This window comes from Anolis sagrei, chromosome 2 (genome assembly GCF_037176765.1).
Source record: "Anolis sagrei isolate rAnoSag1 chromosome 2, rAnoSag1.mat, whole genome shotgun sequence".
Classification (NCBI taxonomy): Eukaryota; Metazoa; Chordata; class Lepidosauria; order Squamata; family Dactyloidae; genus Anolis; species Anolis sagrei.
Window position 1 is genome coordinate 148,238,480 of NC_090022.1, and position 13,767 is coordinate 148,252,246.

Consider the following 13,767-nt stretch of genomic DNA (forward strand, 5'->3'; position numbering starts at 1 on the left):
TCACAGAATTCAATTGCTATGTCATCAAAGGGGGAGGAGACAGTGGATAGCAGTGAAGACAAAGACCAAGCTCTTTAAGAAACATGCATGGAAATATGGGGGAAAGGAATCCCTGAGCTTAGCCTTGTCTCTAGTCTAGCTACTCATTGAAGACTAGAAACTTAGTGACATAAAGACTTGTGGAGTCCAGGGATGAAGCCTAACATGACTCACTCATTTCCACTCATTTCCAAGGCTGCAATCAACTCTGAATCCTCACGATGGGAAAGAGCAATCCAAAAGAACGACAACTCATAGAAAAGGGAGAGCAGATCTTGTGACATTTCAAAATTATGATATGACAACTCTATGATAGGTACAACTATCCCATCACTTCTTTTGAACAGGGACTACCTGTGGCAGTTTCCTTGTTAGGAAGGCAACTAAACCCCTGAGGTTTAGTTTAGACTTTACAGGGAGCTTTCCAATGTGCTAAACGTAAAGGGACCAGAATTCAGCTCAGTGGTGAGCTCCTTTAAACCTCCTGGCCACAGCTGGGGGTTACTATCAAAATGTTGCTGATCTACAATCCCTGCAGCTGGCCATTATGGCCAATAGTGAGATATCATGAGGACAAAATTCCAAAGCATCAGAAGGAATACAAGTTTTTCTTCTCATCTAACAAGTTTCCTGCTTTGTCTATTCCTCAGACACCAGAATCTTTGCTTCCACTGTTATTAAGAATCTACCAAAATATTTTTTCATGTAATTTTTTTTTTGCCAGAAAAGCAAACCATTCCCCTTCCAAGTCGCTTTTTATAACACTTCTTAGTGCTTGTTTAAGCATTAGAAAAGAATTCAGATTAAATAAGTAGACAGATCCTGAAAGTTGAATTATCCAGGAACTTGTGTTTCTGGTTTCAGTGACTGACATTCATATATAAGAAAATCAAACGGAAACCCTAATATAGTGAGTCGGTTCAAGTGAGGTGGTGTGAGAATTCCCTTAGTGATTTCTTCAAGCCACAGTTGCCAGAATCCCCTAACTAGAATAGATATCCATGGAGACGGCTGGGACTACTACCCGGAATGGCAATACTTTTGCAAGCTCTGATGGTGTTGCAAGATATCCTGCTTTGGTGAGTCAACTGGATGGTAATTTTCTATAACATTTAACAGGAGACTTGATAAAGTGTGAAAAAACGGAAGTCTGAAGCAAGAGAAAGAGAGAGAGAAACTGTTCATTTAGGGCTGCAAATAAGTTTGGAATCTGCAGTCGCACATGACAAAAATCCTGCCTAAGAATCAGCAACTGTTTCAGTCACAAGTACAGCAGAGACACCTACTGGACGCCGTGAAGGTTCTCAAGCAGTGAACATTCTTCTGTTTTGAATGTGGAGGCCAAATATCTTTTTCTTCCTTGGGACAGAGCAATCGGAGTCCAATTCTTTTCATGGGCCTATTATGTCCCTCATGGGACAATAAGAGAGTTGCAGGGTGCTATAGCATGATACCAAAGGGGGACTTTGAGTGTACTTTATGGCATTGTGTGGAAGCAGGAATTTCTGCACAACTGGGAAAGTGTAGGAACTATGACTTCTTTTGCATCTAACCACCCTATAAGCATGCTATCTCTTCTACTCTTTCTTTATCATAATCTCACTTTTCCCTTTCTCTTTCTCCACTCTCACATTGTGTTCACCACTTGCAATTTGCCTCCAGGAAGTATTCCTATCCCTCCCAAGATTATTTGAGAGATGGATGGGAGCCAGAAGGAGAGATCAACCTTCCTGACTCCACCAGATTCTGCAGTTTCAGCAGTGAATGCCACTCTTCATCAATTTATTTATTTATTAAGCAGGCCTTCGATACCGTCGACCACGGTATCCTTCTGGGTCGCCTCGCGGGAATGGGCCTTGGTGGCACTGTTTTACAGTGGCTCGGATCCTTCCTAGAGGGTCGTACCCAGAAGGTGTTGATGGGGGACAGCTGCTCGTCCTCACAACCATTGTCTTGTGGGGTCCCGCAGGGTTCAATACTGTCCCCCATGTTGTTTAACATCTACATGAAGCCGTTGGGAGAGATCATCCGGAGTTTCGGGGTGCGGTGTTATCTGTACGCAGATGATGTCCAACTCTGTCACTCCTTTCCACCTACTTCTAAGGAGGCTGTTCAGGTCCTGAACTGGTGCTTGGCTGCTGTATCGGACTGGATGAGGGTGAACAAATTGAAGTTGAATCCAGACAAGACAGAGGCACTCCTGGTCAGTCGGAAGGCCGAACGGGGCATAGGGTTACAGCCTGTGTTGGACGGGGTTACACTCCCCCTGAAGACGCAGGTTCGCAGCTTGGGTGTGACCCTGGATTCATCGCTGAGCCTGGAGCCTCAGGTCTCAGCGGTGGCCAGGGGAGCATTTGCACAGCTCCGGCTTGTGCGCCAGCTGCGCCCGTACCTCGGGAAGTCGGACTTGGCCACGGTAGTCCACGCTCTGGTCACATCCCGTATAGATTACTGCAACGCGCTTTACGTGGGGCTGCCCTTGAAGACTGCCCGGAAGCTTCAGATGGTCCAGCGCTCGGCAGCCAGGTTGCTAACAGGAGCAGCTCTCAGGGAGCACACCACTCCTCTGTTGAGCCAGCTCCACTGGCTGCCAATTCCCTACCGGGCACAATTCAAGGTGCTGGCGTTAGCCTACAAAGCCCTAAACGGTTCCGGCCCCACCTACCTCTCCGAACGCATCTCCTCCTATGAACCGACACGGACATTAAGATCATCCGGAGAGGCCCTGCTCTCGGTTCCGCCTGCGTCACAGGCACGGTTGGCGGGAACGAGAGACAGGGCCTTCTCGGTGGTGGCCCCTCGGTTATGGAATGCCCTACCAAGCGACATCAGACAGGCCCCTTCGCTGCTGGCGTTTAGGAAGAAGCTCAAAACCTGGCTCTTTGAGCAAGCGTTTGGCTAATCAGCGCAACTGAACATAGAATGACGGAAAACTAAACATAGGAACGGCATAAGGATATGAGACTGGATTTTGTTTATGACCGAGGCATTGTATGAATGTTGTGTGTTGCTATTGTGTATGCTGTGTTTTATTTGTTATTGTGTGATAATTAACACTGTGTAAACCGCATTGAGTCACCTAATCTAGGTTGAGAAACGCAGTATAGAAATAAAGCAAATAAATTATTCATTTCACACCTCTCCCTTTCATCAAGGTTAAGGCACTCAATCTTGCTGATAAAGATAGAGGTTTCCCCTGACATTAAGTCCAGTTGTGTCCAGCTCTGGTTCTCATCTCCATTTCTAAGTGTTGTCCATAGACACCTCCAAGGTTGTGTGGCCAGCATCACTGCATGGAGCGTCGTTACCTTCCCACTGGGGTGGTACCTATTGATCTACTCACATTTGCATGTTATCAAACTGCTAGATTGGCAGAAGCTGGGCCTAACAGCAGTACCTCATCTCACTCCCAGGATTTGAACCTCCAACCTTTTGGTCAGCAAGTTCAGCAGCTTAGCAGTTTTACCCACTGCACCATGGGGGTATTGATAAAATACAAACTCTAAAATAAAAGTGTCGTTAAAAACTTAACATAATGAGGAATTAATTAGCAATGCAGTAGAAATGAAGGATGTAGCCAATGGTGTTCATCTGGTAATCAGTTGGCATTCGAATGGTCTTCTTCAATAAAATTGTCTTTGCTGCCAACAGAGAGGAATCTTGCATAATTCTTTCTCGGTAAGAAGTTCTAGAGCAGTGGTTCTCAACCTATGGGTCCCCAGATATTTTGGCCTTCAACTCCCAGAAATCCCAACAGCTGGTAAACTGGCTGGGATTTCTGGGAGTTGTAGGCCAAAATACCTGGGGAGCCACAGGTTGAGAACCACTGCTCTAGAGATTTAGATCACCTATGAGAAGGACTTGTCCACCATTCCCATTAGTGCAGTGGTTCTCAGCCTGTTGATCCCCAAATGTTTTGGCCTTCAACTCCCAGAAATCTTAACAGCCGGTAAACTGGTTGGGATTTCTGGGAGTTGTAGACCAAAGCACTTGGGACCCACAGGTTGAGAACCACTGCATTAGTGTATGTGTGAAAGAGAGAAAGAGAGTAGCCCAGAATAGGTTCAGTTCCTTGGAAAGCTCCTTTAAAGTTCAGCCTAAGACCCAGATCTAATTCACTATAGCTATTGGGATAACCAGCCATTACCCACTACATCCCACATTACCAAAGGGGAGAGGAGCCCACTTCACTAATTTCACATATTTAAATTGGTATTGCATAAAGAACACCACTGCTATTATGACATTCCAGGCAGAATGTTATTACAAATATAAACCAAAACAATCAATTCCAATTTATTTTAAATCCTGTTATTATACTACTTCAAGTTATTATACTACTTGACAGTTTGAGAGAGAAATATTTGATTAAGACTATTTTGAATGCAAAGAAAAGTAGTTTAACCAAATGAAGCTGGAAGAAGTGGATGTTGAAATTATGATGGTCCCATGTAAAAGTGGGGCAAAATGGAAAGGGGCAAGTTTATATGCTTGAATGAACTGAGAGAAAAGGTATCTGAATAGAAAAGATGTGTGTTCAAAGATCATTTACCTGACCCCAACCATAAACTTTAGACTTAGAGTCACCCTAAGTCTAAAATGACTTGAAGGCACACAACAACAACAACAACAACAACAACAACAACAACAACAACAACAATCCTAATTAACATGACTTTCTCATCAACCAAAAACAGGACCATACATCCCATTAAAACACTGGTAAATATAAGTTGGTTAAAATTGTTCTTCATTTTAATTGTTACATTGTTCTTTTTGGCACTACAAATAAGATATGTGCAGTGTGCATTTTTCATTACTGAATGGAAAGGGTTTATTCATTTATTCATTTATTTATTTGCCATGCTTGTACCCTGCCCTTCTCAACCCTGACAGGGGGACTCAGGGCAGCTTACAGTGGCATACACATCATGCCTCAACAACAATTACCAAAACATTTTTTTTAAAAAAGTGACATATTAAAACGGAGTTAAAACAGATTAAAATTAAAAACTTAGGAAACATGCCATCCAAAGTTCATGGTCTGAGTCTGCTCTAAGGTCAAATTGCATGAGAATTCAATTCAAAATACTGCATTGCCCTGGTTTCCAAACGCCTGCTCATAGAGCCAGGTTTTGACTCTTTTCCTAAAGGTTATGATGTCACTAGGGAGGGAGTTCCACAACCGAGGGGCTACCACTGAGAAGGCTCTGTCTCTCATCCCTGCCAGCCGCGCTTGAGAGGCCGGCGGGACTGAGAGCGAAGCCTCCCTAGATGATCTTAATCTATGTGTTGGTTCATAAGGGAGCCTGGGCCGGAACCGTTTAAGGCTTTATAGGCCAAAGCCAGCACTTTGAATTGTGCTCGGTAGCAAACTGGCAGCCAGTGGAGCTGATGCAACAGGGGGGTTGTGTGCTCCCTGAGCGCCACTCCAGTAAGCAATCAGGCTGCCGCTCACTAGACCAGTTGAAGCTTCCGAACAGTCTTCAAAGGCAAACCCACGTAGAGCATGTTGCAGTAGTCTATATGGGTTGTAAACAGGGCGTGGGCCACCATGGCCAAGTCACACTTCCCAAGGTACAGGCACAGCTGGCACACAAGTAATTGTAATTATGAAAAAGCTCCCCTGGCCACTGTCGAAATCTATGGTTCCAGGCTCAGTGATGAGTCATTTTTTTTCCAAAAATTTTCAAAGAAAACATCAGTAAGCTGAAATTGTTAGCCTATGATATAAGACATGGACCCAATCTAATGCATCTGGATTCAATTTCCATGTACTTCAGAAACGGAGTCCCATGGAAGCCATCACATGACACAAGGGCACTTCTGGTGGGACTCTGTAGGACCATTTCCACTGAATGTGTGCTCAGGGATCAGGTGCTACCCGAATCCAAACTGAGGAAAAGAGGGAAGATGGGAGTAACAGAAGATGGACCTTGGCAACAGGACTAAAATAAGATGATTCTATCTACTTCCCCCTACTATTCCCCCTCCCCCCGCTGATGGGATGAGGTCCATAGGTAAATGAGGTCAAATAATAGTGTATGAGGTCAAATAATAGTGTAACTCATATGGTCAATGCTAAAATCCTTCAGTATCATCTCAGACCAAATGTAGACCTCTAACTCTAACCTCATCACTATCTTTCTCCTATTTCATTTTTAACCTTTCTGCCTGATGAATAAACCAGTGAAGTTTCGAAAGTTTGCACCATGCATTTTATACTTTGGATTTGGCCCTTCCAAAAAGCCAGCAATGTCTCCCTGTGAGTTTTGTATTTTGTTGTATAATGTAACTTAGTTAAAAGGAACTATTTTACATATTTAATTATTTGTAATGTGTTACTTCTAAGCATTGCACACTATCAATGCCTGGAATAAGCTGAGTTGAACCTTTGGAAACAAAGCTTCAGTTGGATAAATGCCTGTTCATCCCTTTCATGTGGTTATTAGAAACAGAATAAAAATAAATCCACGCTTGGTTGGTTTGCATTATTAAGCAGGGTACAGAGAGTGGCTTGCTGTGGGGCAATTCTGATTATTTCTCATCTCATTTTTAGAGGGAGTGGACTTGTAAAGGTACGCAGGACATTAAGAGAATCCAAATCAGGTGGAATAGTAAGCCTCATTATGCCTTGGCAGGATGCTTAATGCAGGAGTCCCTTATTTTGTAACTCCATTTTCAGTATTTGATATTGCAATCCTTAATTGAATTATGCAGGAAAATTGTGTTTGCCCTGTCACTAGTCCAATAAGGTTCATTACAGGTTATTTTTGTGGTGAGTGTGTACACTGAGAAAATGACAATATTCATGGGGAGCCACCCCCCCTCCCCCCCCCCCCCCACACACACACATACGCCATAATGTTTAGGATAATTTAGGCGGGAAATGGTAACCAGTAAAATTTCGGAAGCTAGGGACTGGGATACAGGTATACAACTATGAATAGAATTCATAAATGGGATTCATATTTATTTATATTCATTCCCATTATGGCAGCGTTTCTCAACCTGGGGGTCATGACCCTGAGGGGGTCATGAATGGATGGCAGAGGGGTCACCAAAGACCATCAGAAAATAGTATTTTCTGTTCATCATGGAATTTCTGTGTGGGAAGTTTGGCCCAATTGTATCGTTGGTGAGGTTCTGAAGTTCTTTGATTGTAGGTGAACTATAAATCCAAGCAACTACAACTCCCAAATGTCAAGGTCTACTTTCCCCAAACTCCACCGCTGTTCACATTTGGGCATATTGAGTATTCATTCCAAGTTTGGTCCAGATCCATCATTGTTTGAGAACAGTGGAGGTAGGTGAACTGTAACTCTGGAGGTAGATGAACTATAACTCCAAAACTCAAGGTCAATGCCCACCAAACCCTTCCAGAATTTTCTGTTGGCCATGGGTGTTCTGTGTGACAAATTTGTTTCAATTCCATCAATGGTGGAGTTCAGAATGTTTTTTGATTGTAGGTGAACTATGCATCCCAGCAACTACGACTCCCAAATTACAAAACCACTCCACCAGTATTCAAATCTGGGCATGTCAGTGAATGAAAATGCATCCTGCATATCAGATATTTACATTACAATTCATAACAGTATCAAAATTACAGTTATGAAGTAGCAACAAAAATAATTTTATGGTTTAGGGTCATCACAACATGAGGAACTGTATTAAGGGGTTGCGGCATTAGGAAGGTTGAGAACAACTGCTTTAGGTGGAAAATGGCAAACAACAAAATTTGGGGAGCTAGGGACCGGGATACAGGTATACAACTATTAATAGGATTCATAAATGGGATTCATATTTCTTTATATTCATTCCCATTATGATATTCATGTGTCTCAGAATTAATAACTGCACACTAGTAAGAACACTTCTGTTTGTCATTGATTACCTTTTACATCCCCTTGGCCTTGAATGCACATTCCTAGCCTTATTTATCTTCTGGCTTCTGAGATTTCCCTAGGCATTCCTTCTAAACATCCTTCTAAATATTCTTTAACAACTGCTAGAGCTAGAAACTGGGGTGTAGCTTGATTGCTGCTGTTGTTTTCGTTTTTAATCCTGAAGTTGTTAGGAAGATTAATGATATCTTTATGTTATTTCCCCTGCTCCTACTCTGCCTTGGCTTACATGGAAATGAAGCATACACAAAGCTTTGGAAGATGCCATGAAATGGAAACCTGGAACCAAGGGAATAATGCATGTCAAGCAGTGGCAGCTGGTGGTCTCCGTGTCAATAGGATGGTAAACGTGTTCTGGGTTGAAGTCAAAATCTTACCTAAGCGATTAAAGTTTCTGATTTCTATCAGAAAAAAGATTCCATTGTGTTGTATAGCTCTTTTAAAATTCAGAGTAGGCTCCAGCGCTAATACATTGCTACACTGGCATCAGATTCACCAGCTGCCACTGTTTATACACAGACAATTCAACAGGGATCTGAAATGAACCTCAATCACAGGAGGAACAGCTATAATCATTAAACAGAGTGGAAAAACATAAGAAACCTGGTGTCTGTGTGTGTGCATGGAAACACGTCTACAGAGATAGTGTAAAAAGATACTCTGCATGAACACTGGAAGACATGATGGATTGAAATGATGCAATTTGAGGAGGGGAGTCCTGAATTCTTCATATTTCAGGCAGATTCCCAAAAATTATATCCAGTAAGCTATCCCCACCACCACTGTTTAGGAACACACTATGCAAACTGGGGAAAAGAAGTCCACTTAAATATTAAGAAGAACATCCTGGTGGTTGTTCAGCATTGGAATATGTTGCCTGCTAAGTCTGGTGGAGTCTCCTACTCTTGAGGGTTTGAAGCAGAGGTTGAATGGTCATCTGTCAGGGATGCTTTTATTGTGTGTTCCTGCATGTGATGTGGATGGACTCATAGAATCATAGAATCAAAAAGTTGGAAGAGACCTCATGGGACATCTAGTCCAACCCCCTGCCAAGAAGCAGGAAAATTGCATTCAAGGTACCCCTGACAGATGGCCATCCAGCCTCTGTTTAAAAGCCTCCAAAGAAGGAGCCTCCACCAAACTCCAGGGTGGAGAGTTCCACTGCTGAACAGCTCTCACAGTCAGGAAGTTCTTCCTAATATTCTGGTGGAATCTCCTTTCTTGTAGTTTGAAGCCATTTCTCCGAGTCCTAGTCTCCAGGGCAGCAGAAAACAAGTTCACTCCCTCCTCCCTATGACTTCCTCTCACATATTTACACATGGCTATCATGTCTCCCCGGTGGCGCAGTGGGTTAAAGCACTGAGCTGCTGAGCTTGTTGATCAAAAGGTCGCAGGTTCGATTCCGGGGAGCGGCGTGAGCTTCCGCTGTCAGCCCTAGCTTCTGCCAACCTAGCAGTTCGAAAACATGCAAATGTGAGTAGATCAATAGGTACCGCTCCGGCGGGAAGGTAACGGCATTCCATGCAGTCATGCCGGCCACATGACCTTGGAGGTGTCTACGGACAACGCTGGCTCTTCGGCTTAGAAATGGAGATGAGCACCACACCCCAGAGTCAGACATGACTGGACTTAATGTCAGGGGACTACCTTTACCTTTACCTATCATGTCTCCTCTCAGCCTTCTCTTCTTCAGACTAAATATGCACAGCTCTTTAAGGCACTCATCATAGGGATTGTTCTCCAGAGCCTTGATCATTTTAGTCACCCTCCTCTGGACACATGCCAGCTTGTCAATATCTCTCTTCAATTGTGGTGCCTAGAATTGGACACAATATTCCAGGTGTGGTCTAACCAAGGCAGAACAGAGGGGTAACATGACTTCCCCGGATCTAGACACTAGACTCCTACTGATGCTTCATTACTTCTATGCTTTCCAGAAAGAAAGAAAGTAAATGCATTATCTGACTGGTCGATTCTGAGCTGTAGTCCAAAAAAGCAACTTTTCCATGCTATGGGGATTTCCAGTCACGATCATTCCATATTTATTTCTAAATTATATATATGTTTATTCATACAGTCATTTCTGACTCTTTGCGACCTCATAGACCAGCTCACGGCAGAGCTTCCTGCCAGCCATCACCACCCCCAGCTCGTTCAAGGTCAAGCCAGTCACTTCAAGGATAACATCCATTCATCTTGCCCTTGGTTGGTCCCTCTTCCTTTTTCCTTGCATTTCCCCAACATCATTATCTAAATTATATTAACACTTTTATCAAAACCATCACAGACCTGTAAGAAGGCTGGAGAGAATGTGATGAAGTATTTATTGTAGTGCCTTCAGGGGTTTTGACCAGAGGCTAGTAAAAAGTTCCTTTCAGGTTGTGTATGGTGTGAATTTGCCTTTTTAAAAATACCCGTCAACATTCAGGATGGGGCGTGGCAGAATCCACGCCCCATAAGGCTTAGAGAGCTTAACCTTGAAAAATCTGGTTCTGTGTCAAATTTAGCACTAAATTAGAATTGCCACCTTTTTTCTCAGGGCCTTCTCATCTTTCACAGCTACATAGAAAGCAGATACTACACGGTCTCCATGGCATATATGTGTTTAAGTGGGTTGTTGACTTATGGCGACCTCACGAGTTTCCAAGTTTTTCTTATCCAAGGAATACTCAGAGGTGGTTTTGCCCATTCCTTCCTCTGAAGCGTAGCCTACAGCAAATCATATTAATTGGCGAGCCCCATCCAAATACCAACCAGATCACCCATGCTTAACTTCCAAAATAAAGCAGGGTGTGGTCCCTTTATGCTATTTAGTGAAACATCCATCTGCATCTATTGAGTATGGCCAACTAAAACATGGGAAGATTTTGCTTCGATATATTTTTGAAGAACTTGCCAAATTGCAATCTTCTTATACCCCCCCTCCCGCTCCAAATAGATGGCAAAAACCTTATGTTTAATAGAAATCAAAATGTATGAAAGTTTTCCTTACCGTGGTCATATCACAGCAGGAATGCTTTGACCTTGGCTAAACTGTCCTTTCAAATAACCCAGGCAATATCAGGTCCTTAAACTAATTGTTAATATAATCAAGAGTAGACCATTGATTCCATGGGATCTATGTACATGGGAGAAGGATCACTATTTAATAATTCATCCAATAGGTCTACTCTAGCTTGCAGTAAGGAATAGGATGCTGGTCATTTCATAAAAGTAGATTCACACTGCTAGTCACTTGGAAAAAAAAGTTACCCTTAAATGTCCTTTTCAGAGACATTCTAATGGAGCCATGGTGGTGCAATGGATTAAACCCTTGTGCCAGCTGAACTGCTGACCTGTAGGTCAGTGGTTCAAATCCGTGAGATGGATGAGCTCCCGTCTTGTCAGCTCCAGCTTCTCATGCAGAGACATGAGAGAAGCCTCCCACAGGATGGTAAAACATCCTTATGTCCTGTGGGCACTGTCCTTGCAGATGGCCAATTCCCTCACAGCAAAAGTGACTTGCAGTTTTTCAAGTTGCTTCTGACATGAAAAAAAATACATTCTGGTGAGTTTTTCCCAATATAAGCCATTATCTTCCAAGTGCTTTCCCCTTTAAAAAATGTAACAGACTCATAAGTAAAATATAGAATGCAACAACTTTCAGCCTTGAACAACGATGGTTGTAGGCTTTTCTGCCAGGGGGACAGTGAAGCCATTCTGGTTTTATTTTTCACTTCATTGGAGCTATTCAAGGTCTTGAACTTATTCAGGTTAAAACATGGACGAGAGCTACTGTCCCACGCAGGGGTGGCTCAACCCATTACGCAAATTAGGCAGTATATTTGATTTTGCCCAGGGGCGCTCTTGAGGCGCTCTTGGGGAAAATAGACCTTGACATATGTGAGTTGTAGTTACTGGGATGTATAGATCACCTACAATCAAAGAGCATTCTGAACTCCACCAATGATTGAATTGAACCAAATATGGCACACAGAACTCCCATGACGAACAGAAAATATATATCAGTGATTGGTTTGGGGGGGGGGGGAGTGCCAAAATACTGTTTGCTGACCGTTGAAAATTACCTAGGGCTGCCTCTGGTCCCACAGTAATGAAAAGTCACCACCAAGTATGGTCATAACCATGGCAATCTGAATAGTAAACATACAGAAAGCAACAAGAAGAAATGACCTTGTAAAAAGCAACTTTCCAAGCTTTGCTTATTTCTCAGCAAATAGGCATTGGTTCAGGGCAGGCAGAACAGGACAATGCCAGGAAATCAAAGCAATGACTTTAGAAAAGTACGATGCTTTCCTATTGACAACATCTCCATCCTCTGCTGCTCAATTACAAAAAAGGGCTGAGCTCAGCAAAGTGTGTTTTATGGCTTTTAAAGATTTCCAGCAAATCTTTTTCTACATGTCCAATCTTTGGGAACGAAAGTATCCCCCACAGGCCTTTGTCTAATATAGCAACTTATAAAGTATTTTTATAAGTATGGATGGCAACTTATAAAGTATTTTTAAAATACACATTATTTCAACCAATACAGCAATATTTTCATACAATGTTTAGCATGTAAATTCAAGGTTTTTGAGACATGCATTGCAGTATCAGACAATTTTTAATTTCTGTTATTAAATTACTTTGACTCATATTTTTTTAAAAAATATGAAATATATAATTTATTATTCATGATGATGATAATAATACATTTTCACCCCATAACTTATCAATATATTTTACATTCATTATTAAAAACATGGCTAATTTCATTTCATTGTACTAGTAGAGAGGTCTGCATGGATTTATCTAGTTCTCTTGAAAAATTATAGGCCGAGATTAATCATAGCCCTCTTGGAAAGTAAACAGAAGTTTTCCCATTAAGGCACACCATATAGGATTTCCATAGAACTACAATGGGGATAACAGTATGGGTTTCAATAGTTCAATGGAAAAGCATAAGCTTGACATGCAGAAGCTAAAAAGGACAATGGTACCTGGAACTAAAATGTTTGGGTAGGAGTTAATAGGAAATATTTTTCTCACACATCCGCTGCTGAAAGTCTTGTGGACTTCCAGTCGAAAGAGCAAATGCAATGGACAAGATAGATGAATTGTTTGACCAGGGCTACTCCAAGACTTGTGTCTACCTAAAGCAAAGGCGAAAACATTTTTCCCATCAGAAGCTGAATACAGGCAATGGGGCAGCATCTTCCACCATTCCTGAGGACAATGGATGAAAGGTATATCCACACTACACAGCTATAGTGTTTGATACCACTTTAACCACAATAGCTCTATCCTTTGGGATTCTGGGATTTGTAATTTCATGAGACATTTAAAATCTTTCAGATAACTTTAACACGACTTTGGTTAATTCTGCATTTGATCATTATCTCACTAATCTATAATCTACATTCCATAGGAATAAGCCGACCTATATATGTAGCTCAACTGTATCAGCATAATCACAGGATGTCTTTAACCTACACTTGTTGATAAGCTCTACAAGCTAGCTGGCATTGCCCACCCTGATGTGTGACGGGAAATTGCTGCTGACTGTGAGAGAAATAAGGTTGAAGACTGTGAAAGCCATCCACTACATCCACTCTTATCAAGGAAAAGCTTCATGAGAACCACCACTCCTCTTATAACGTTCCTCCAGCAACAGCAAGAGTATCCCTCTGGGCAACTAAACCAGGAAATCCCAAATGGATGCCCCCCCCCCCCATGAGGGTTTGCCTCCAGGGGCAAACCAAGAACTTGGAAGTCCCTGAACAGGTTCAGAAGTGGAGTGGGCAGATCCAAAGACAATCTGGCAAAACTGCACTATCTA

General features: G+C 42.4%; 1 protein-coding gene across 1 annotated transcript in view; it reads right to left on the minus strand.

The window, feature by feature from the left end:
* The window catches only part of OLFM2 (olfactomedin 2), a 275,804-nt gene that overhangs the window by 218,475 nt on the left and 43,562 nt on the right, over positions 1-13,767 (minus strand). The gene's annotated exons all lie outside the window — the stretch shown is intronic.